At 40.0% G+C, this 18,876-nt stretch overlaps 1 protein-coding gene across 5 annotated transcripts in view; it reads left to right on the top strand.

The window, feature by feature from the left end:
- RXRA (retinoid X receptor alpha) overlaps positions 1–18,876 on the top strand; it is a 192,858-nt gene that overhangs the window by 99,499 nt on the left and 74,483 nt on the right. Inside the window, exon 1 of one of the 5 annotated variants that reach the window (XM_063432847.1) lies at positions 12,794–12,872. The exons of the other annotated variants lie outside the window; for them this stretch is intronic. The gene's annotated coding sequence lies outside the window, so the exon portion shown is untranslated. Of the gene's footprint in view, positions 1–12,793; positions 12,873–18,876 lie in introns of those variants that run through there. 5 annotated transcript variants of the gene reach the window in all.

Consider the following 18,876-nt stretch of genomic DNA (forward strand, 5'->3'; position numbering starts at 1 on the left):
CTTGTTATGTCTGTTTTCTTCCATGATACATCTAAAATCGCTGTGTGCTCCAAGGTTAATAGTCACTAGGTTCATGGCGATGTGATATACTTCGTGTCACTGATCAGTTTGCTAGACTCCGTTTAATTCACTACTGATAAAAACAGTTCTTCCAGGTTTTGCATAACTATTTTGATTCAAATTTGGGAAGAATGTAATGTATTATCCATTACAGTAAAGTTATAATGTGTTTGGAAAAAGCATTCATACATAATTCATATCAGTTATAAAGTTAGCAATGACATTTTAACAAATATGAGCAAATAGAGGGATTGTCGGATTGCGGATTTTCTGTAAAAATATTTTTAAATCCAGCACTTAGTTAGTCACCCCTTTTAACAACTACAGGTTAATGAAGGTTCTGGCGTCTAGTCTGCCCTGCAGGCTTGTTAATGGAAACCCTGCTTTTTCAGCAAACAACACCTCTAATGGCAGTGACTCAGGCGGCCACAAGAGGTGCTTCCTCACTGGCGTTCAGTTTCTCCAAGTTCTGCATGGGGAGAGGCTGAACTTTCCCCACAGAGGTGCATTGATTATTTAAAATCTACTTCCAACAATATAACCACTACAGCTGTCTATAGTGTTTGGTGTCAGGAGGGCTGTGCAGGCTCTCACTCATTGAAAATACTCAATCCATTTTGGAACGCTTTGACTTTACTTGGAGACCGGCAGGTGCTACTGAAGACAGAGGGCCAGAAGCCTTAGCCATTTTGAGCTATGCTCTGAGCATATATAATGGGATATGTAGTAAAGCATGGGCAGACGTTTCATTAATCTGATAAGATGAGAGTGAGGGGGGGGGGGAAGGGGCGGAAGAATGCTGAAATGTCTGGTGATGGTGACACTCTTGCGCCATGTTTGTTTTGGGACTTGGCCCATTGGCAGAGAGCAATCAGCTGCTGTTGTCTCTGCATAGGATAGCTAACGCAGGATCTGTGCTAGAGCTAATGGCTAAACAATTAGTTTGACTACTTACAATATGGAGCACCAGAGTGTTCCTGGTACCATAACCACTGCAGTGCACTTTATTGGCTATGTGCTTGGAATGAACCTTTAATTGAGTTTTATGTAATGTTATTTTTTTTTTACAAAGCAGTGGTGTGATTTACTAGTCGTTAAAAGTTGCAGTGATCGACTGAGTCACCTACAGTTCACACATTGGCCTGTCATACTAATAACTGTTATATCCATGTAAACTTGTACATCAGCAGACATGTGAATTCATTTATTAAGTAGAATTTCAATATTTTGCCTAATTCTCGTGTGTGTGCACAGAGTACAAAAATACCATATTGTGTGGCCTGGGCCTATTTCAGGACTTTCTTGTTGGATACGGGACCCTTTGGATGGAACCATAGTTGATTGCTGCAGTCATGCCAAGTGCTAGCCTTATCTTTTGATTTTAATTTGCTTTCATTTTTGCATCATATTTCCATACTTCTGCAGTGGTTAGTTCTTTTGTTGTTTTTGTTGTTGTTTGTTTTTTTTAAGCAATGAAATGCGTAGGGCATGCAAATGTAGTTACTGTAGAAATGGCAAATATCACTTTGTGCACATGTGTATGTGTGAACTTTAGAGAAGGCCTTCAAGATGATAGTGTTGATTCATGCATGACTCCGATGCTGGTTATATATGTCCTCTAGGGGGATTTAAAAAATAATTCTCACCCAGCATTTGGATCCAAATTTTCCCGGGTCACACATCGAAAGGGCCAGTTTTCCAGCAAAAAACATGAGTTGGGCAAATAACCCTTTGGGAGTGTTTTTATTTTATTTATTTTATTTTTTTGCAATGCTTTGCTTTTAATTATTTCTTGTTAGAAATGAATCAATTCTGCATCATTTGCCAGCAAAACCATAATTTCCTCTGAGAGGAAATGGCAAGTCATATTTTTTTTCCTGTCGAAAATGTATCTTGAAAGCAGTGAAGTGTGTTATTATCTGTTAAGTCGGCATAGTGAAACCTAGTCAAAACGTGAATCTACGATTGAGCCTCAATGAAGCTAAATTATGTCAGACTAAGTGTCCTCTGGTTTTCCCCTAGCTCGTGAAATTCTTCTTGTTAATTTTTAATGGGGCCGTGTGTTTCTCTTTTAATGCAAGGTATACACATTTCAAATGACGCCAGCATTGTGCCTGAATTTTAATTTATTGAAAGAGCCATAATAAAACAGAACCATTGCCTTGTGTTGCAACCACAGTGGAGCAGTCTTCATGGAAACCAATGGAATCTTAAAGGATTACTTAAAGCACCATAACCACTACAGTGCACTGTGTGGGAGTACCCTGGCCTTGTTTCCCTGTAATGGGGCAAATATTTTTCCAAGAAATTGCCCTCTTTCCTGGTTCCCTGCCAGGCTCCAACTGTCCTCCAGTGACGACTTTTGGCTTCTGCAATAAATGCAATTCTGAATATAGGAATATGCATAGAATTGACCAGACTATAAGTCTTGTCGAGGTAGAAACATAGAAACATAGAATGTGACGGCAGATAAGAACCAATCGGCCCATCTAGTCTGCCCAATTTTCTAAATACTTTCATTAGTCCCTGGCCTTATCTTATAGTTAGGATAGCCTTATGCCTATCCCACGCATGCTTAAAGGGACACTCCAGGCACCCAGACCACTTCTGCCCATTGGAGTGGTCTGGGTGCCAACTCCCACTACCCTTAACCCTGCAACTGTAATTATTGCAGTTTTCATAAACTGCAATATTTACCTTGCAGGGTTAAGTCCTCCTCTAGTAGCTGTCTAGAGGACACTTCCGTGTTCATAGAACACGAAAAGTGGTTTAAAACAATGCTGGAAGCTACGTGAGGACCTCCAGCATCGCCGAAATCCCCATAGGAAAGCATTATTCAATGCTTTCCTATGGGGAGGTCTAATGCGAGTGAGCGGCCATTGCCGCGCATTAGGTCTCCCACACCGACGGCCGCGCATGTGCAGTAGGTGGGGGAGGAGCGCAGGCGGAGCCTAACCCAGCGCCGACTCCGGTAAGTCACTGAAGGGGTTTTAACCCCGTCAGCAACTTGTGATAGGGGGTAGGAAGGAGAGGGGCACTAGAGGGTTCTGCAGTGACAGGAAAACAAATGTTCTCCTGGAACTGGAGAATCCGTTTAAACTCCTTTACTGTGTTGACCTCTACCACCTTAGCTGGAAGGCTATTCCATGCATCCACTACCCTCTCAGTAAACTAATAAACATAGTCTCCTCCTTTACTGTGTTGATTCCCTTTATGAATTTAAATGTTTGTCATATCCCCCCAGTCTTGTCTTTCCTCCAAGCTATACATGTTAAGATCCTTTAACCTTTCCTTGTAAGTTTTATCCTGTAATCCATGAACCAGTTTAGTAGCCCTTCTCTGAACTTTCTTTAAAGTATCAATATCCTTCTGCGTACAATACTCCAAGTGAGGTCTCAATAGTGTTCTGTACAATGGCATGAGCGCTTCCCTCTTTCTACTGCTAATACCTCTCCCTATACAGCCAAACATTCTGCTAGCATTTCCTGCTGCTCTATTACACTGTCTGCCTACTTTTAAGTCATCTGAAATTATTACCCCTTAAACCCTTTCCTCCGATGTTGAGGTTAGAACTCTATCAAATATTCTGTACTCTGCCCTTGGGTTTTTACGTCCAAGATGCATTATCTTGCACTTATCCACATTAAATATCAGTTGTCACAGCTCTGACCATTTTGGGTCCAAGTACAGATCCCTGAGGTACCCCGCTGGTAACAAGACCTTGCTTTGAATATACTCCATTGACTACAACCCTCTGTTGCCTGTCACTCAGCCACTGCCTTACCCATTCAACAATATTGGAATCCAAACTTAAAGATTGCAGTTTATTGATGAGCTTTCTATGTGCAACCGTTTTAACAGCCTTACTGAAATCTAGGTAAGCAATGTCTACTGCACCACCCTGATCTATAATTTTAGTTACCCAATCAAAAAAATCAATAAGATTAGTTTGGCATGATCTCCCTGAAGTAAACCCATGTTGTCTCTCATCTTGAAATCCATGTGTTTTTAGATGTTCAACAATCCTATCCTTTAACATTGTTTCCATCACTTTCCCCACTACTGAACTAAGGCTTACTGGCCTATAGTTGCCCGACTCCTCTCTACTACCTTTCTTGTGAATAGGCACAACATTCGCTAACTTCCAATCTTCTGGGACTACTCCCGTTATCAATGATTGGTTACACCTCCTGCAGCAGTTTCATATCACTGCAGTGGTCATGGTACTTGAAGTTCTCTTTAAAGCTGAGACTTGTCTTTTAGAACATTGCCACAAAATGATATATATCTCCAGTATTCTAGCAGGCATCTTATCTAGACACATTGTATATTATTTTTTGCTTTATCTGGTATTGCAGTCTCAACATGAAACGCTCTGTCCTTCCAGCGCCAATAACCAAAATATTTTGCAGGCAACAACTTTAGGTGGATCTGAAATGACCTGAAATGAATTGACCTGTGTGGAGCCCTGATTCAATCACAAGGCACCATATTGATATCAGTATTCGAGTTTACTGAAGCAGGTTAATATATAGACAAAAAAGTTCCTGCAAGGCCATTATTTCCATTTATCGCTCCATCCTACGTGCAATCATTATAACACTTGCATGATCCGAAATGGTTTGCATCGCCCTTGCACAGTACAACCACGTTTTTGGCATTTCTATGGTGTCTCCTCCTTTGGTACCCCACCAGATGTAGAATGTGGGACTTAAAGTTCCGTATAAGTCTTCACAGCTAGATCGAGGGGAGCTGGGAGGTATGTGATGGTTAATAATTTTGGTAGATTTTTTTTGACAGATTCAGGAGTAAACTGAACCCAAAGAGAACATTTAAAGAATTCAAAGGATTTATTTTCTAATGACCAGCAAGGCTGTACATTTTTCAATTCACTTGTCAGCACAACAGTACTCTGTTAAGTGCATAAACGCTACGTTAATCCTCATGCAGGCCGCTATGACGCCGAGATTCAGGTTCACGCTGTTGTTCTGAGTTGCCATATTACACACACGTACAGGCATGCAAAATAAGACACGTGGAATGTGCTGTGTGTGCAGGTGGAAGCTCTGTGCAGTGTAAAAGTTGTTGGGAGACATAAATCCGTCTCTACAACCATTCCTGATGTAAGGAGAGCTATATAGGTCTTTCATCCTGTGACCATTCAAAATGTAAAAAAATAATAATTTTTTTATATAAACAAACAGACAAGCACACGCATGTGGACAACCAAGACTCCCGCCAGACGGCTTGCGCTGGCTTTCATAAACCAGTAAATGAAGATACTAGTCGGCTTAAAGGGATAACCTTTATTGGCAAAGTACATATAGAGTGCAAGCTGCCAGACTACTCCGTCATTCTTCTGAGGTTTTTCCTTGAACACCTAAGTTATAAAACCGTTCTCTTCCTTGGACAAACCTAATTGTTGTTACAGGGTTAGTCCTCAATTTCTTCACAGATCTGTTGGTGTAAGAGGGGTTTATTCCTCTAAACAGTAAGTTTGCATTTGAGATGAGAGCCAACATTCATTTCCCTATTTGCTATTTTTTTTAGCCTTCAATTTGGCAACTCTGTTGCCAACTCAGCACAAATTGGTTGTTTAATCAGTAATCCCCTGTTTGACTTTTTTATGACAATACCGTTTAGCTCAGAAAAGGAAGCGCCTGGATCTCATACTCGCTGTAAGACAGAACGCAGGCGTCAGTGATGGGCTTTAAAAAGGCTTCATTTTCAGAGCTAATCAAAACCAGGTTTCTAGAACGAAGGAGCTCTTTCATTAGAAAAATAGATTTTTTTTTTTTTTTTTTTGTTTAATCTGGAACCAGGATACAAATAGACAAAAGGATTTAAGAACTCAAGCGTTCCTAAGTTTAAATGCTTCTCCCTACATGCTTAGGAATTTAACCCTAAAATTATGGCGTGTGTTTTCTGATATCGAATTTAACATTGAGACGTATGTTTTAACATTTGCTGACCTTGCATTTTTACACCAGTCCTCTAGGTATGATGTCATGGTCCAATCGCTAGTCTTGTGGACCGGACATATCATTTACAGCAGGGCGTCTCAAAAGCCCTTTTTGGTTACTCTTTTTTTTTTTTTTTAAACTTTATTTTTGTGTGAAAGTCTCATTGCAACATTCGCGGACATTATACATGGTATAGCTGATACAGATATTGAAATCGTTCCTGGTGCATTACAGGTATCCTTTTTGGTTACTCTTGAATGAAAAGAAGAACTGTCACTATTGAGATCTAGGCACAACAATAATAAGTAATGAGTTCTTCTATGTAATTTTTAAAATTCTTATACATTTTTATTATTTTCATTCCTTGCTGAACTACCTTGACATAATGTGTAAATTAAATTAATAATTTCGGTGTCGTGGGCACATACGGCAGTAATTAACCCCTTAAGGACCATACTTCTGGAATAAAAGAGAATCATGACATGTCACACATGTCGTGTCCTTAAGGGGTTAAGTAATGCCCAAGTGCGAGGGTGGATTTTTTACATTTTATTTTACTTACCTTTGCTAGATTATTCAGCCCCCAGGTAATTCTTTAATATAATGTTTACTGCACTAAAGGAACACACAAAAAAGTGACATTTCCCTTTTAACACATTAGCAAGTTATTACTAGACTGTTAATAGATTAATATTACTGTTGCTTGGCAAATTATTTTTTTTTTAATTTTTTTTTTTCAATTGCCTTCTGAAGGCCAATCGATGAACTGAACTCAGATTGCTGGGAATACAACTTTTTAATTGTGAGGTCTGTACGAGAGCTCACGTTTATTATCCAACTGCGCTATCTCGCCCTATGCAATGTTCTGTGTGAATTCTACGATGTTATGCTTTTTAGCGCTTAAAGGTTGATTTAAACAGTCCTGCACTTGGAAGAGACAAACTGATAAAGATAATTTTGTAAGGTTGCAATTCAAACTTTCTACCAATATACAAGACAACGAGGGAAATGGAATATCTCGCACCCTAATATATTTAGCATTTTCTGTACTCTTCAAAGCATTTTATCCTTTTTTATTGGTGGATGAACCCTGGGGAATAAACCCTAATTTTCAGATTATAATCTCACACGAGCCATGCGCTGTTGAATGTGTCCTTCTCCACAAGCTTCCTGTATTTCCAGTGGGATGCGTAAATAAATGATGTCCATAATGTATTCTGGGCACATACTGTGAGCAGCAACATGCTCTATCACATCCAGCGTTTGGGATCCTTGTGGCTGACGATGTATATGAGGTTAACAGTCTGCCTGAAATAACTCAAAAGGAATGTGCAAATAACAGGGAGTGGGGGAATCGGAAATTGGTACACTTTTGAACCTCCCTCCAGGACGATGTAGAAGAGGGAATGGTACGGGGAAAGGGCCTGGGTAAAAGAAGGGGGGAGAGCCTTTCTATTTCTTGGTTTTTGATCTCTTTGGTTTGCGAATTGAGCACTTTCCCTTCTGAACCCCATCTCCTATCATACTCTCTCCGTATGTCGGCAGTGGCTTACGGGACAATACGTGAACTCTTTTAAAAACTAGGGGAAAACCATGCCATCAGCAAAATAAATATCAGCATGGAGTATGCAACTTGTTTACAGCTGCCCTGTCAGGGCTACATAACTGAGTAAACTGATCTGTAAAACTAGAGTGGACGCGTTATGAATTTTGGGCCTTTTTTCACTTTCTCTGAGTATTTGGTAAGCGAAGTAGGATTAGAGTGCAAGCTCTTAAGGCAACTTGGGTTTTTGCACACTATCCCAACGCACTTTTGTCCTAACTGGGCAGGTGAGCTTACACTTTAATGGCCATTGGTGTGCTACTAAAAGCCTCCTGTTATCTAAATGTGCATTGGGATGTCAAGAGAGTGTGCATGTAACTTTATTTGTTTGATTTCTTTTTTTCTATGTATTTAGTCTGTAATTAGTGGGAAGCTTGGGTCCCGGGATTAAAGTGACACTATAGCTTTAGAAATACAAACCTGTATTACTAATGATAGAATCCTCAAGGTTTTTTAAGGTGTGCTCCCTGCCCACCCCCATTTGCCATAAAATGAATTTCTCAATTTTTTCTAGCGTTGAGGCTCCCTTGACGCCGCTCCTCTTTCTGCCTCCCACGACATCTGAAGATGCGTGCCTCCTCCGAGGGAAGCGCAATCAAGCTTGCCCGTGGGAAAACATTTTATTTAACGCCTTCCAATTTGCTTTCCTGTCACGTGATCGATCATACTCCGTCAGTGCAGCGGAAGCGCCTCAAGTGGCTGTCAGTATGTTAGTAATATTGTAAAGCGCTATGGAATCTTTTGGCGCTATATAAATGGCAATAATAATAAGTCACTAGAGGTGGATTTAATCCTATAATGTAAATATTGCAGTTTCAAAACACCACAACAACAAAAAAACCTGCATGGTTAAAAGAATGCAGCCACTGCACCCAGATCACTTCATTAAAGGGATAATATAATTCTAGGAATATCAAGTTGTATTTCTAGAACTTAAGCCCCCCCAGCATAGTAAGGGTTAAAAAATCCTTATTGTATTCACCTGATTCCAGGGCCACAGTCCCTTAGCACTGGGTCGACGCTCTACCCTCTCTGACTTAACCTGACGTGGTGCGCTAATGCACATGCGCGGAGAATGCCTCAAGCGCATTAGGCTCTTCCCATAGGAAAGCATTTTGTATGAGGAAATAGCTGACTCGGGATGTCCTCATACAGAGCGTGAGGACATCCAGTGTCAGGTGACCAAAAGTTAGGTGACCAGAAAGTGCCTCTAGTGGCTGTGACAAGTCACTAGAGGCAGTCTTAACCCCGCAAGGCAATTATTGCAGCTTCTCAGAAAATGCAATAATTACCATTGCAGGGTTAAGGGAACAGGGACATTGCACCCATACCACTTCAATGAGCTGAAGTGGTCTGAGTGCCTATATTGTCCATTTAAGATGTAGTGGTCCGGGTGCCTCTAGTGTCTAATTAATTTTGTGTGTTTGTTTTTGCTCTGTGCAAATCGTTGGCCAAATTAAAGGGTTTATTTTCCTTAAGACTGGCAAATTATTATTAGAGTTGTAGTTGTGCAACAGCTTGGGGGTTTACCCTTTTAATGGTTCTTCGCAGGCAGAGTATGCGGTAATAGATGTTCCAGAATTGTTACATATCAGCCCATACATCTTCGTTGTAAATGGCGGCTGCAGCCAATAGACTATGCCCTTCTAATTGTATGTGTCTAAGGTAACTGCCCACTTTTACATCACTTTGATAAATCTACCACTATTTCCCAAACTAAAAAAACACATCGAGGAAATAATGAGACTTTAATCACCATGGTTTGACCTGGATAGCCTCCTTGCCAAAATAAATCTGTTTTTGGATGGAGTAACATCTATTGAGTACCTTTTTGTAGACTGAGAATCTGTTACTGGGCACACAATCTGTGCCCGAATTATTACCCCTTCTAGAGAAACGAGGGGCAGATATTTATAAACCCATTAACTCTTTAAATTCGGAGCTCTGTGTCTGCACGTAATCCTGAAATATAGCCACGTTTAGTTGGCACACTTAACCGAAAATATTTGGTGGTGGCTGGGTGAATTTGGCAACAAAACCCTCAATTGAGATTACAGTGTTTGTTGGAATAATTTGATCTTGTTAAGGTGTTGCCAATTATTACAAGTGGATAGATTAGAAATGTAGCGGCAAGGAAATAGAACAGTGGCCTTGATAAGTTTCGTTGATGATATTTGCATCAGATATTTCTGTAATATGCACAATGTATTGCGGTCATGGTTTACAAATTGCCTCTATAGATATCGACTCCTAGCCATATCTGATTTCCAATGGCTGTGTGGCTCACCGTGGCAGATGTTTGTTAACTACATGATACCCGGCCAGGCTGATGTACAAGACTTAGGCCAGAATTTGACAGTAGGCACATACCCAAATTTACCCACCATGACTTTGATCCAAATTAGCACCAACATGGCGCAATTAAACCAAAATTCCTCCTATTTTCCACAATAATATATTATCATTATTGATTTCTTTAACAGTTGTCTTATTATTTCAAATTAGAACATTTCTCATTAATTTCAAATATTCGATTTAAAATATTATTTCAGGTTCTGGGATTCCCTCCTAAATGATGTGTGGAATGCACCTTCGTGGCTTATCTTTTTATGTATTTTTATTTAATTTTTTTTTTTTTTTATTATAATACCTGAAAGCTTGGTACATGTACTTGTATGAGTGCATCAGCTTTTCCCTTCCCCCACTGCATATCGATCATCTGGTTCCCATTAGACTCACTCAGAATGATCCATAGGTCCTGCATGTTCTCTGTAGTGGGAGGCGAGGCTGTGATTATATTGTTTGGGGCTGGAAGAAACACAAAAGAAAGACCTCTATCTAATTCTTCCAATATTATAATTTAAATATGTATCATGTGATCGTGAAAGCATTGCAAGGGGCAGTCTGGTTCATTGTTCTTGTGTGTGGAAGGTATCGTGGTGCCAGAAAAGATTCTGAATGTATTTATTTTTGTTTTTTAAAAATCATTTTGTAGCTTGAGAAGCTTTATGATGTAGCAGATACCTAGGAAAACCTCTCAGAAGACACTGTAAATGTTTTTGGTTGTGGAGGCATGATCAGGGGTGGGGTTATTTCAGGCGAATTCAGAATCAATTAATATTTTTTTTGTAACTGAAATAATTATGTACAGCATTTAGGGGAATTAAGGAAAGCAATTTTTTGGGCGTGTGTGGGGAAAGGACAGTGGAATAAGGACTGTCCCTCTTAAATCAGAGCTTTTGGAAGGTATTGTGTTGTGATCGATTCCTTATTGTTAAATTGTGTTTACCTAGAACACTTCTCTAGAAGTTATCCCGTGACGTGTGAATATTCAATTCTACAGGCAAGTCCCAGTGTGTTAAGTCCCAGTAGTCACTCATTAGTCAAATGGTTCCACTGGGCAAGTAAGGCTTAATTATGTTTTGTTTACAATGGCACAGTGTGAAAAATCTGTGTCGTGTTTACTTTGCAAACGCTTCTTAGGAGTTTACATACAAATTAAGTACACATTACATAGATCAGTGCACGGGAAGTCCAACTGTTTTGAAAGTAAAAACCGTACCTTCATTTTAAATGTCTCATAATTTGGGCTCTCTTGTTTTTTTTTTTTTTTGACAATTCAGTGTTTTGAAGAACCAGGCGTTTCATTTGACAATTGTGCACGTATCTCCAAACGGTCCCATATTGTCGAGCTCTGCCGGGGAGCTTTTGTACACACATGGCATATTGCTGGAGTTGTACTGCTCTGGAACTCTGTGACTCACAATATATACTAAATATATCACAGAGAGTTACATTGCTTTTGATCTTTGTGATGCGCTTATACACACTGCACATTACTGTCCGTCTTATGGAGATATTCTCACGCACACTACATATTACTAAGATTTGTATTACTGTAGAGCTCTGTGATACTCTCATACCCAATGCACATTACTGTGAGTTTTATTGTTGTGGAGCTCTGTGATATACTCCTGTACTGCACATTACTGTGAGTGTTAATTGTTGTGGAGCTCTGCAATGCTCTCATACACCCTGCACATTACTGTGAGTTTTATTGCTGTGGAGCTCTGTGATATACTCCTGTACTGCACATTACTGTGGGTTTTATTGTTGTGGAGCTCTGTGATACACTCTTCCCTTGCATTTTACTGTAAATGTTATTGTTGTGGGTCGCTGTGATACTTTCATACACTGAGTATTACTTTGTTTTCTATCTCTGTAACTCGTGGTGAAGCAGGAACGAGAGATCCTAGGTCCCAATGTGGAGATGGTGAGAAAAGCCATGTCTGTTGTAGAATGCAATCATAAGGCTGGCAAAGAGGAAACTGATCTCTTAGATCAGTTGTGAATCTGTGCTGTGGTCTCCCTGGTCCAAACGTGTGACACTTGAAGATACAAAGAATCTGCTCGGCATCTCTGAACAGTTGTTTATCTGCAGTCACATTTTCTTTATACCAGTCACTCTTTATTGAAGATTAGAATCATGTGCCAGTGACTGGGCATATGACAAGACAAAGGTTTATAAGAAACCAGGGCTGAAAGCTATCCAGGCTCGAGATTCTGTGAATGTGCTTCATGAAAATCTTCTCATCTCTATAAAAAGGAAGTAACTTTCACATTACTGCAACAACAACAAAGATACTTTCATTACCAGCCCTGTCCACCGAGATCAGCCCTATCAAAATAAGGCAGATTACCTTAAAACGTGACCCCCTCCTCCCCCCCCCACCTATTTTAGGACACCCTATTTACACCCACGTTTTAATAACAGGCTGTCCTGTAAAAGTATTGCTTGCCTTTGCCAGTAGCTCGGTTTAGAAGGGGGGAGGGGAGGTTTATGAAGGATATATATTCTCTATGAATGACAGACCACCCTCCCCACTACTCTCCCCCTGCAGATGCTTATCAGAAGGCTTTTAATCTGCAGATGTTTCAGTGGGATGTCCTTGACTTGGGCAGGGCTCCCAACACATCTACCGCTCCTAGTGGCGTAATGTTGCTGTAGAAATCTTCCTCTGGTTGGCTGTGTGTAGCCATCAGTTGTTTTGCTTTAACCCCTGAATGCACTGGTAGAAATCCACTGCCAGTCTCAGTGTTTTTTTTTTTTTTTTTTCTTCTTCTTATTGTGTTCATTCAATGAGAAGGCCAAGTGTCAGTGACGAGTCACCTAGTGTTCTAAGGCGCTGCCGCATCAAATCGGAACCTTCAAAGTAACATCTGTTAACACATCTGTGTTATCCTGGGTAAGTAGACTCTATATGGGTTACACTGTTGCTTTAAGTTTTTGCGGAAGGTCTGTTAGCCTGCCACCCCCCCATTTGAGCCCCTGGTTAACCATTCAAGGCAATCACTGAATCTATTCCATGCTGTGGGTGAAACCACAGTTTAAAAAAAACAAACAAACAATGTTTTTCTGTAATTTTTAGTGGAACCAGTTTAACTGCTTTTGTGCCATGTACAGCCATTTCTTGTCATGTCATATGACCATTTGTTACCCCTGTGCCCACTCATTCCTGCTGCCGTGGGACCCCTCTCAAGGAGTGAGAGGATCTTTGCAAAGTCTCTTCTGGAACTGTTGCGACATATTAAAAAAATAAACCCTTAACCCATTTCTTAAGCCAGTCTGCCCTTCGGTGGTTAAGTTTTTTATTTTTTTATTTTTTTTAGATTTATATAAAATTAGTCTCAAGTTGTGATTACGTTGTTTGCATTGTTTATTAGTAAAGCATTTTTTGTTTTGTTCGCAAGAGTTTAAAACAATGAGATTTCTTTTGTTTTCATGTTTGTCCTAGAATGCCTTTGTACTGGGTTACAAGATGTGTCATTGTGAACTTTGCTAGTGAACAAGGTGAAAAGTTCCCGCGTGTCAATCATACAGATGACTGGGGTTTGCTCTCCATAGTTAACCCCTCTGGTGACCGTCCACATTCCTCCCTGTTACGATAATCTGGTCCATGCAGGCAGAGTGACAGGATGGCAGGCGCAGTGTTATAGCCCCTCTTACAGTCATTTAGCCAAGGTAGGAGCCTTTAAGGGCTAGACTCCTACGATGACATAGCCTGTCAATGCCTTTCTGTTAGCGGGATAAAGGCTTGGTGTGTCTCATCTCCCTTCAGGGCGGGTACAGATATTTCTTAGTAGTATTGGAATGTCTCTTCTCAACTTCAGCCCCAGCGTCGTCTTCAGCCTGTTACCTCGTACTATAAAACCACGACATTGTATATAACCCCCAAGCATTAATTCCTTTATTACACCAGCATTTATTTATTCCACTGAAAGGCTACTCCATTGGACCACTGCTCTTTCTCTATTGCTGTTATCCCTTGCTGCTTCCACTGGAAGGCTGTTCCAGGTATCTACTTTTCTTTTTTTTTTAAAAAATAAAAAAATTTATATCACTATTGGCCTTTACTGCTTGCACTGGAAGGTTGTTCCAGGTATCTACTTCTCTCTTGTTATCATGGTTAGTCTTTACGGCTTCCACTGGAAGGCTGTTCCACGTATCTACTACTTTATATATATTACTGTTGGTCTTTACTGCTTCCACTGGAAGGCTGTTCCATGTATCTAATAGCCTTTCTATGTCACTGTTCACTTGGTAGTAGTATTTATATGACACCGACATATTCTACACCACTTTACAAGTATAGAAAGGGGATATTTGATAATAAGCAATTGACAAGAGACAGTATGGGACGAAAAGGGCCTGTTTGGTCTTACAGGGAGGAGGTCTGACCGGGATTCGAACCTGGGTTATCTGGTTATACAGCATATATTGCACTGCTCCAACCAGCCGATATATACTTCCACTGGAAGGCTGTTCCAGGTATCTACTACCCTTTTCTTATTACAGTTAGTCTTTATTGCTTCTACTGGAAGGCATTTCCAGGTACCTACTACACTTATATATTTGCCTGTGTCTATTACCATATTTCCTAAACTGAGGTGCTGGAAATTTTTTTTAAATGTCACAAGTTAAAACTTAAATAGGACACAGTTATTGTTCTCTGAAAGCATCTTAACCCACGGATGCATGCCAAAAGGTGCAAGGCCTAATTGTCTGCATGCAGAGGTGGGTCAGGTTTTGTGTAGCTACTTTATGGTTACCATGGCAACAGACCACAAATACTTCATGTTAAAAAAAAAAAAAAAAATGTGTGTACTTCAACCGTGCTCCCGATGTGCTCTTCAACTTGTCAGGTAGAATAAATGGCAACCTTGAGGAGACACACGTCTGTGTTCGTATCAGTCTCTCGCTTCTTCGAAAAAAGAAAGAGGAGGCAGAATGCATGGAGGGTGAGAGACATACTGGAGAGATGCTCAGGAGACCATCATACATAAATAAATGAATCTTGCAGACCCCAAGGACGATGATGAAGTTATTTTTTTTCTTTATTTGCCGTCCCTTGTGATGTCTTGCCATTTTCTAGTCTTTGACCATAAACGCTAACCAAAATGAAAAACTGGGAGCAGGCACATGATAGCACCACAGTCCGTGCTACTCCTATGCGTTTGTATGAAGGATCACCGATTGGCTAAAAACAGTTTAGTGAGTGAGCAGTAACAGAGTTACGGAGAGTCTGTGATTAGCACAAACCCCCTCATCCGGATATAGGTGTCAACTGGTGTATCAACAGCTCCTGCAGAACCTCTTCAATGCCATCATTTTGTGACTTGTCTTCATCATTTCCCTATAACAATTAAAAGTTAATTATCGCAGGAGGCAAAAGTTGCCATTTCTATGCTCGCGCTACTGACGCTCAAATGGTGGAAGATTACTGATTATTTTTGCACCTTAAATCATTTGTGGAAAATTGAACATTTGTATCCAAAATATGGAACAAAATATCTGTTTGAAGTATTGTACGGTTTATCTAAATCAGTTGCCCATAATTCCCTGTTAGATTCATTGACCAATGCAGGCTTGCAATTTAAAAAAAAAATAAAAAAAATGAAAAAATTTGTCTTTTGAGATTTTGCCCCAATTAGTTACATTTTTCTGTCTTTTTTTTCTTTCTGGGGAAGGAGAGATTCATTATTTAATACAGAACAAATTGGAATTTTCTTGATTCGTAGGAGCTGTCGGTGCTGTGTATATTTGCAGATCCAAGTACAAGGTCGAATTATTTTGATATAGTGCATGAGTTTGCTCCTAGAGTGACTGAGTTGGACTGTAACCTTGACGTTCTTTAACCATTCCACTACCATTCTAAAAGCCCACAGGTTCCCCCCCCCTCCCCCATGTTTAAATGTTTATTTATCGAGTTTTCTTCAGTTTAAATATAATGACATATTTGTAAGAAAAGGAAAAGATAGACCTATGTCTAAAACATTTATAAAAGGTCGTAAACAGCAATAAACTAACATTGGTGTCTAATAATGTGAGATTGCTTGATGATCATATATTCACAAGTAACTGTGTTATTTGACATCCGAGGGATTGGTCCATGTCTTGTGCACTGCTTTGACCAAGATTTGTAGATTCAGATATTATCCACCTTAGTGAATGCAAAGAGCAAGGGTTAGTAGGGGAAGCACGAGCAGGGAAGAGGGGGGTTAGTCGAGTGAGAGGGGCAAGAAGTTGGGGAAAGAGTGGTGGGGTGACATGCTTAGGGAGAATGAGAAAGTGTACGAAAAAGAGGAGAGAGAAAGAGGACATAGTGGATGCGAGTCCATGGCGTCTGTGGAGTTGGGGGTTGAAACACATTGTTTCGAGCCAGTGATCCTAAGGCTCGATTTGACATTTCTTTTTGTATATCCTTGTTTGGATAAAGCAGTCGTGATCCATTGCCGCTGTAGGCACAGTGGCAGTTTTTCCATTTTTATCATTCGATTACTCTATTGCCTCCATTTGTAAAGTTTTGTGCTTCTAAGAAGCCACAAAATTCTCACGTAGCAAGCTGTCTTTAATTTTGAGCCCGGGTTGTTGTCATCTCCTGTGTCCGGAATAAGTTATTTTAACACGGTGCTCTGTGCAACCGACTGTGGTATATGCCAGGTTTATACACGACGTCTCTGAATTTTTCTGATTTATACAGCCACCTTAGCGCAAGGAGGTGATAAGAGGACACTTGTATTGTAAACATAATCTACCACGCGAACTGTGTTTACTGTCACGCCAATTGTGATGGGGAAATTGCCTTGTCACGTATTAACTCATCAGAACCTTGAAGGACGTGACAGAAAAATTAGAACAAATGAGTCACGTAAGAACTCAGGTACTTTGTTACACTTTGGGCCTACAGAGCATGTTTCACTCCTGTGGCACTAACACTGTTGACAATTCAATTTGTAATACTTTTTAAAAAAAGTTTTTTGTAAAGTCACATTTTCAACTTGTTACCAAGGTTATGTACAGAGAAAATTCTAGTCTGTAATTTATAGAGATAAATGGCTTTCTTTTAACCGCTAATTGAAAGAATGACTGACGATTCTTGATTGTGTGTGTTATCAAAGGGATCTGGGTAGTTTACCCTAACCCCTGCTCCCCCCCAAATCTTTCATTCTCCAAGGGGTCAATGATTCTATTAGGACTTTGAAAACCCGATTAATTATTAAGCATCCTCTGTCCTCTTCTTTTCAGTATCTCCCATCCCACCGCACCTGCAAGTTCCATTGTTCCTATAAAGTGTCATAGCATCCCTATGGATTTAATTATCAAATTGGGACTTGTGGACGATTGACAGAAGTAAATGGATATTTTTGGACAAAAATAGCCACATTTTATAAAATAGATGCATTTTGAGAATGTTTTTGTTTACACTTTGCTTATCAGTTCTCCTTTCTAATTTAGTGAATAAGTCCTGCAACACCCAAAAACGGTGTCAGAGAATTTTGACTTGGCTGTTAGCTAATCGTGGCCTCAACTTCTTCCCCCAACAACAGGAGGTGGACTGGCAGTTGTGATCTTAGTAGAATCAGTTGCCAATTCACAGCTACGTGGTATCAGACCTTTTGGCAGTAAGTGATATGTTTTCAAAGAGTGACACAACACACTCTGCACAGAAGTTGAGGTTAGAGGTCATGCCGTAGACTGCTCCAAAACTGTTTAGCCAACAGATCAGGACTCACATTGTGATTTCTAATGCCCAAGTCTTTTACCCCTGGGAGTTTTTTTTTTTGAAGAGCCAGTTAACTTGCAAAGAATCCTATCCTCAGAATGTTTTTGCTAAACATTTATTCACTTGTAACCAGACACGGGACCCATGCTACTTGCTAAAAGGCTTGTGTTTGTTAAATCCGGCATGTGGAAATGGTTAGCTAAGGTGAGAAGCCCTGGTAGGACTAACGAGAAAAATGCTGATTAGATGGCAACTTTAAAAACATTCTTAAGCAAACAGAATGATTAGGCAGGTCCTGGGGGATTGTCCACACCTTTTGTTGGAGCCAGGTCGCCGCTAAAATTTAACACATGATATCCAAGTGAGACGCAGAGGGAGGTTTCATTTGGGCTCAATAAGTGTCTGACCAGAGCAACGGATCGGGAGAAACTCTGCAATCAGACATTCCACTCGCCAGAAAGCGATACTGTGTTTCACTGAAGAATGTTTTGAGAAAGTTTGATGTAGGCCAAAATGTTGCCTGCATTCATTAATTAAAAAAAAAAAAAAAAATTATGTTTCTCATCGCTGCTGTTGTATCTAGACTAGAGTGAAGATCGCCTTGAATTTCCTAGTATCATTTCTGTTCAGAAACAAGACTAACTCTTTCCTATGGGCGTCTATGAACCTTTAGCAAGTCGCCATGGAAACCTAGCTTTATTCCATTTTTACCATTGCTATAAGGGAAATTATTGCAAGTTATCTTCCTTCTGTTGTTCTATATGTCGGACGACCTTGACATGAACCCAGGTGTTAATGTACGTTTTTGGTCACCTTATTCACTGGAAGGGGGTCACCTTCCAGGAAATGTATCCTTTGTTTATGGAGAGAGTGGTGCGCGTATTCCACAGCTAAGGGGCAAATTGGCAAAGGATGTTTGTTCCACTTTGGAGCAGAACACTTTAACACCTTTCTGCCTAGGGATTTTAGTTTAAAAGCAGCTTGTCAAAAGAACATTAACAAACAACAAAAACCCTTAAAATATACATTATTTAATAGTGATGCTCTATTGATAATATTTTTATACTCTTCTACAGAGTAGAACTACAGAGTAGTAGTGTAAGATTTGTGAGGTGTTCAAATAACCTCACAGTTCCATGCACAATATGCAAATAGTCATGGGTTTCCTGCCAGTATTTCTGTGTAT

The sequence above is a fragment of the Pelobates fuscus genome, chromosome 9, assembly GCF_036172605.1.
Source record: "Pelobates fuscus isolate aPelFus1 chromosome 9, aPelFus1.pri, whole genome shotgun sequence".
In the NCBI taxonomy this organism is placed as follows: domain Eukaryota; kingdom Metazoa; phylum Chordata; class Amphibia; order Anura; family Pelobatidae; genus Pelobates; species Pelobates fuscus.